Genomic DNA, 6,586 nt, shown 5'->3' on the forward strand with positions numbered 1-6,586 from the left:
CTGTAACATATTTTTTGCATACGGACCATTTAGATTAAAGATAAGAGCTAGAAGCCAGTAAGCTATAGCTATCACAGTTCAAGTCAAGGGAACAATGGTGGTACCACCAACACATAAGTCAGGGATTGGTTTCAACTGGGGGATGAAACATACTAAATCTCCACAAAACCCCTTCTGATAATTAATAAATTATTTTCTGCTACTCCCTTCAGTCAATTTCATTTTCTGTATTTAATCAGGATTTGTCTGCCTATTTTTCTTAAAATACACCTGTAAAGTCATCTAAGTAAACCCGTCTTATTCGTAAAGAAAAAAAATAGAATGAAGCTTACACAAACTGGTCTGAATTAATTACTGAGTAATTACTTTGTTTAGCCTTTGGGATTCATTTATAAATAATTAAAGTGACACAACCTTGAAATGATTTTTGTTATCTTGTTCTTAAAATAAATCAATCTGTTATCACATTGCTAACTACTAAATTGTGCATTTGCACCCATCCTTTTATTATTTTGTTTTTGTCCTATAGACCAAGTCCAACACTAAGTCACTCTGTCACAATACAACAGTATGATCAATAAGTTTACTTATCATTTGATACATTAAATAAACTAGTAGTCTGACCTGTAATATTCTATATTTTGAACTAGAATCACGTACTTTTTTTCTAAAGCCTACATATTAATTTGAGTCGTCAATTTATAAATACCGCCTCCACGGGGACAAGAAATAGGACTTTTCTGTGAATGTTTGTAAACGGTCCATCATGATATAAACCGTGTTATGTGAATGTGCTCATCCTAGATTATATTAAATTATTCATAAGAAAGTATCTCTTCACACCTTATTCCAACAATTAATCAATCAAAAAATCTAAAAATAATTTGAGTTTATTGTTTTTGATATGACTGTAGAAAACTGGTACTTACTACATGAAACACTGAAATTCGTACAATACATGAGAAAAAGACAAAAATTGATGATAAAAGCAGATTTTCTATGTGTCCTCCAAAATACGAAGATCTTTTAAGTTACAATAGGCTCACCACTTTTACTGCTATCTGATGGTTAGTTAATGAATGTAACACGTAACTTAAATGGGGGGGAATACCAAAATAGATTGTATCACAGAATGAATACAAATCCCATACTGTGTATGATATTGAATAAAGTCCACACTAAACTAATATAGCGTAACACTGAAATAAAACGAATACTAAATAGTTGCTCCCAAAAATACAATTGCATGTTATAGGTGACTGGAGATAATCAGCTTCGTAGGTTACTTGCAATCCAATCAATTGAGACTTTGCTTATCACATCACTTTTTGAAGTTTTACTGTATATTAGTTGAACAATACAACGTTCCAAGTTTTGCAGATTATTGATTTCACTTCACTAGACCTTATCTATTCATAACTGTAACCATTTTTGAAACTTATACGATAATTTTACTTAAAAAGTTTTATCTGTTTTTAATGTATTTTTCCGAAGGAAATGTATCCGCCCACAATTTGTTTACTCAAGTCTTTCCTGGATTTGGAACATCTACAGTACATTTTTATTTTGGTTAATAATCCATACATTGGTGTATACAATTAGTGCCGGAGTTATTATACATCAGGTTGTAGCTGTAACAAACCTTCCTCTCTGTTTATGTACAAAAATTTGGCGACGAAATACATTGTTTATTTATCACATATCTTTGTGGTTAATGCTTCGCCTCTGTTAGACACATAGTTGTTGATACTAATACTTATACGAGTGTCTGTATGTGGGTGAACAATTTTAAATCGATGATTAACGTGATGTCGAAAATAATTTAATGGGTATATTATTTAATTTTAAAATGTTCTTTAATTCATGCATATTCAGTATGTATATGTATTAGAAATTTCGCTCGCTAATAATAATGAAATGAATGAAATAGTCGTTTTTCAAATGTATTGTCAAACTAGTTAGTGTTCGTTTTCTCTTTTAAAAGTGATTTTCAATGATAAATGGATTAACTTAATGCTGTCAAAACGGTTTTATTCATTTTCTTCCGTTCTTACTCTTTTTCATACTCGTTTTTGGAATTAACTCAGTAGTGACTAAATAAATTAACCTAATTCAATAACCCACTTTAAATTTTGATGGTAGGAAAATTAATGTTTCAAGTAATTAGAACCATCTGACTGTCATAATTTAGAATGCCTACCGATGTTATAAGTAGATCAGTCACTTTTTCTTATGTATACAGTCAGGTGAATAAAACAAACCTCTGTAACGAGATTTGATTGGATAGCTGAATAATTTTCAGTTAGTCTATATACAAGGTAAAACCTGGCATATTTGCATCTATTCAAAGTAGCATGCAGTATTAGCACAGAAGAATACAATTATCTGAACCGATGCCAGAGCGGTAGAAAAGATTACGTATATAAAGAAGAATACGTAAGAACGGTCTCAGTTTTTTAACTGCAATAATACTTAACTTAACTGATACAACTAGTTCACGGATAATTCATATATATATATAGCCCACTGACGGCTGCATTATCATCGAAAATACAGTAAACGTATATGGAATGCAAATGACAGTAATTTATTTATACAATTGTCGGGGATGCTAGGTCCCCAGAAATCACTTGGTAAACGTCTTATTTTTGTAATTTTATTCTGGAAATTTAAATTTCTCGTTTTTGCACCTAAAGCGCCCACTATCACCTCCAGTTTGTATTTCCCACTTGGAAGGACCCTAAATGTCATTGGTTCGTTTCCTTTTTTGGTACGTCATTTTGTGACGTTTACCAAGGACCGTTTTGTACTATATATAAATGCTGGGGTTTTGTGTTTGGTTTGTTTGTTTCTGGCTGCTTGTGGAATATACCTTCCCCTCATCTGAACCTGGTTTTCTCCCTATAGTTGTCAGGCCCGGCACTCATCGGAACAGTTGAGCTTGTCTTCTCGTTGCGTTGCTGATCCTTCGTTCCATTTCGCCGAGTTTAGGTGATCTTGTAATCTCTTCAAACACAACAGATCTATGGTGCTGGCTAACTAGATATTTTAATTTGCTACATTTCTAGTTCGATTCGCTATGAGAAAAAATAGACTTCAAGTGCTTAGTAACTAATTTCATTGTAGCACAAATATAAAGTTTTCTTCGGAGGAAGTGAAACTATAGCACACAACTTCTATTGAAATAATTTGCTCAATTGTACAGATGCTACTTGATTCCATAACAAAAGTAACGCTTTGGAACTCGTTTAAATGAGAAAATAAATCAATAATTTAAGTGACCTATGTGAATACAGTCTGGTCTAGTCAGACGTAAATAATGCGACCTAGCTTACGTTGAAGTTGTACACTGCAGTCAATACATACCCTGTATTTTACTACCATGATAACCAGGTAAATAGATTTTCTAGATGGCTTGAGTAAACACACCCAATAGGCTACAAAATATACTAGTATTAACTCGTAAAAGAAGCAGACGTCTCTTGTCCTTGACCTTCACGAGGAACAGTAGACTTCGACGCTCAATAGCTTGCCTGCTCGATGAATTAGCTAAGGTTCAGTTACATTTCTTGGGACACTAATAAACTGGATAACTGGTATATATTCAAGTAAACTGGAATCTGCATTAAATGCAAAAGTTAAGACGTTTGTATTCAAAACTCTTCTTCTGTATAATGAACTTAAGAAAATCAACTACGCTAATTTCGTGAAATAAACACATAAGTGGAAACACCAGAATCCTCTCAGAAATATGCTTCCTAAATTCAGGCTCTCAAGAATCATTTCTCACAACATTTCATACTCTCTTATCAACAGCTAATCATTGTCTTTATATAGGTGGCTAATAGAAATATAATCGGAAAGCAGTCTGAATGAACGTTTTAAGTTTACATACATTCACTTCGTCAAATTAAGAAATTTGGCATATATAATGCACATTTTGTTGGGTCAGCTTACATTTATTGGATAGCGATTTCATGTATGAACTTCAGAAAGTCAAAATTCAAATTTCAACTAATCTACTCAATTTCATTATTACGCATGATACCGAGCGAAGGGATTCTCTGTTAGGATAAACTAGCGAGAAAAATATTTTCCACTCGCATTATGAAGCAAGTAAAAGTTAATTTCATTAATAAATAAGTGTCAGTATCTCAATGAAAAAGTCTCCATAAGTTCGATGCGCCTTGGACAGTGTCTACATTCAAATGGTCAATTAATAGAAATGCTCTCCTAATTTTGATTTAGAGTGTAAGAAAAATATAATGTTGTTGACAAAATAAAAGTATTCTGAAGTATAAAATTATACCATAAAGCGATTAGATTTATAACTAGTGTATTAGAATTAGCGTTTACTGTGTAAATTTACTGTGTACATTCCTTAGATTACCAGGAGTTTCCCGATAATCAAGGCATTGAGTTGAATCACTTTACAGATAGTTGTTATGTATACATCTGAAGCAATCTAAATCATTATCCATGTGTTTGAAATGCAAACGTTCGTTAGTGGGAAATAAACAATTAAAACAGACGAATAAATAAACGCGTAAGAAACGTTAGTTACAAAAAGATGATAGCAGATTATGATAATCTGGTATCATGTGTCTTATTAAATAGATATTCCATCTACTATGAATAGAACACTTTGTTCGGAACAATAACAAAACTAATTACTGATATGGGTTTGTGGAAATTTTCGTGTAACCTGAATACCACGTCTCATTACAAAGTGATTTTATTGTTAACTAACAAGTAATAAACAGTGGTTTCGTTCCAGTTAGGGAAATACCACCAGCTTACACTCACATTTCTATACTCACTAGAATATGGGATGCTCAGAGTTCATAGCGAACAAGACATCTCTGAGATGGACAACGGAATATGGATAACATCAGATGGTGATTACGACACATCGAAATCTAGTTGAATTTGGAAATGCTGACCCTAGGATCTCAAATATTTGTCTCAACGAGATGGTGATACTTCACTGTTGGCAGTTAGATTTTCTGTGTGGTCACGAGTGAGCGCTGATTAAGAATCTCGGATGAGAACAAAGTGTCTACCCAATCATTCATTTAGTGTCTTTATGTTATAACAACTGTCTTCATATGAAATAAATTCCCACAAACCAACTAACCAAAAATCGGTTCCTGAACCATGGGTTAGAATGGTTCAGATGAATGAGTATGACATACATAATCTTCCTTGAACTTTCACCACTCAGATATTTTTTCCAATTGCTAAAATAAATGTTAATCATGCAATATTTACTTGTCATTATGATTGAGTTGTTGACTGATAAATCACTACGGCGACTGGTGATCATAGAACATCTCGGAGAGGTTGGGGAGCTGACAATGTTTTCTACAAAGTCAGGCTTTTACTTTCGACTCAATAGTTATACGTAGTCGTTGTATTAGAAAGTATGGAGAATGATTTGTTAATAACTGCGTGTTTGATGTAATTTCTTTAAATATTTAATTGACCGAAAGCAACTTGTATTTCAGGGTCTACGAAGACTGATAGTAACCTAATGATCATATGCAAAATTATTAAACACTATTTTATTTTTGAGGTCTTGTATTTCCTCGTTGTTGGCATTCAGAACGGAAGTTGACTGGTTAATAGTAACTTCATTGCTGTCGAACGATTTAGTGGTTATCTGAACTCAATAGTTTAGTTGACGTTTGAAGTGGAAGATATTGATTATGGGTCTTAGTGTGAACACCAACTCTGACCCAGGTATATCTATTTGATGAGTCACGAATACGACGAAACACCGATTGTGCTTGACTATTTTTAGCAACAATCCCAAGATTTACTGAACCATTTTTCTTCTTCCCCTTTACAAGACATTTCACACCAAACAAGAGAGACTGTTTTTACTGTACCTCATATTGATAATAAGTAGTTCGTTTCACAATTCTCTTATAGCTTAAATACTAAGTTTTACTGGAAGAAAGTGGTTTTATGGTATATAGTTTCTCGAATGGCGTAATTTTGCAAATATTATTTGATTCGGTAGCAAGAGTAAGCTGAAGATGACTTTGAATGCTGTATATATGAAACAAATATTCTTGGTACATTAAAACCATGGTCAACTGGTATATTTCAGAAAATAGTAAGAAAAATAAGTTTATTTGAGAAAATCAAACTTCGTATCCTAACAGCTGTTCAATGTTTAGATCCAACAGTATATCATTTACAATCAAACTCCAAATTCTTCTTTATCGTCCACGTCCTGGACTTCGCCCACTGTTTGGTCTCCTCTTGCCTATCAATGAGCGAAACAAACATATTCTAGATCTTCTCTCTACATGAATTACTTTACCTGTGAGTTTTCTATGCTCTGGAATAATTTACCCCAAACTATCCGTATGTTAAACTCTCTCCCATTGTTTGTTCGCTCAATTAATGCTTTTTGCTCCTCTGAAAATGCATTAAATGCTCTAGCGCATGCAAGTGTATCTTACTCCACAAGTGAGATTATAGGAACTTTAAATGTTTAACCTCTTACTTGCTATCATTGTTTTGTTGTTCCGTGCTCTTTGCTTTAATCTTACTTTCTCTAGTGTAGATAAGAATT

Source organism: Schistosoma mansoni (genome assembly GCF_000237925.1).
Source record: "Schistosoma mansoni, WGS project CABG00000000 data, supercontig 0375, strain Puerto Rico, whole genome shotgun sequence".
In the NCBI taxonomy this organism is placed as follows: Eukaryota; Metazoa; Platyhelminthes; class Trematoda; order Strigeidida; family Schistosomatidae; genus Schistosoma; species Schistosoma mansoni.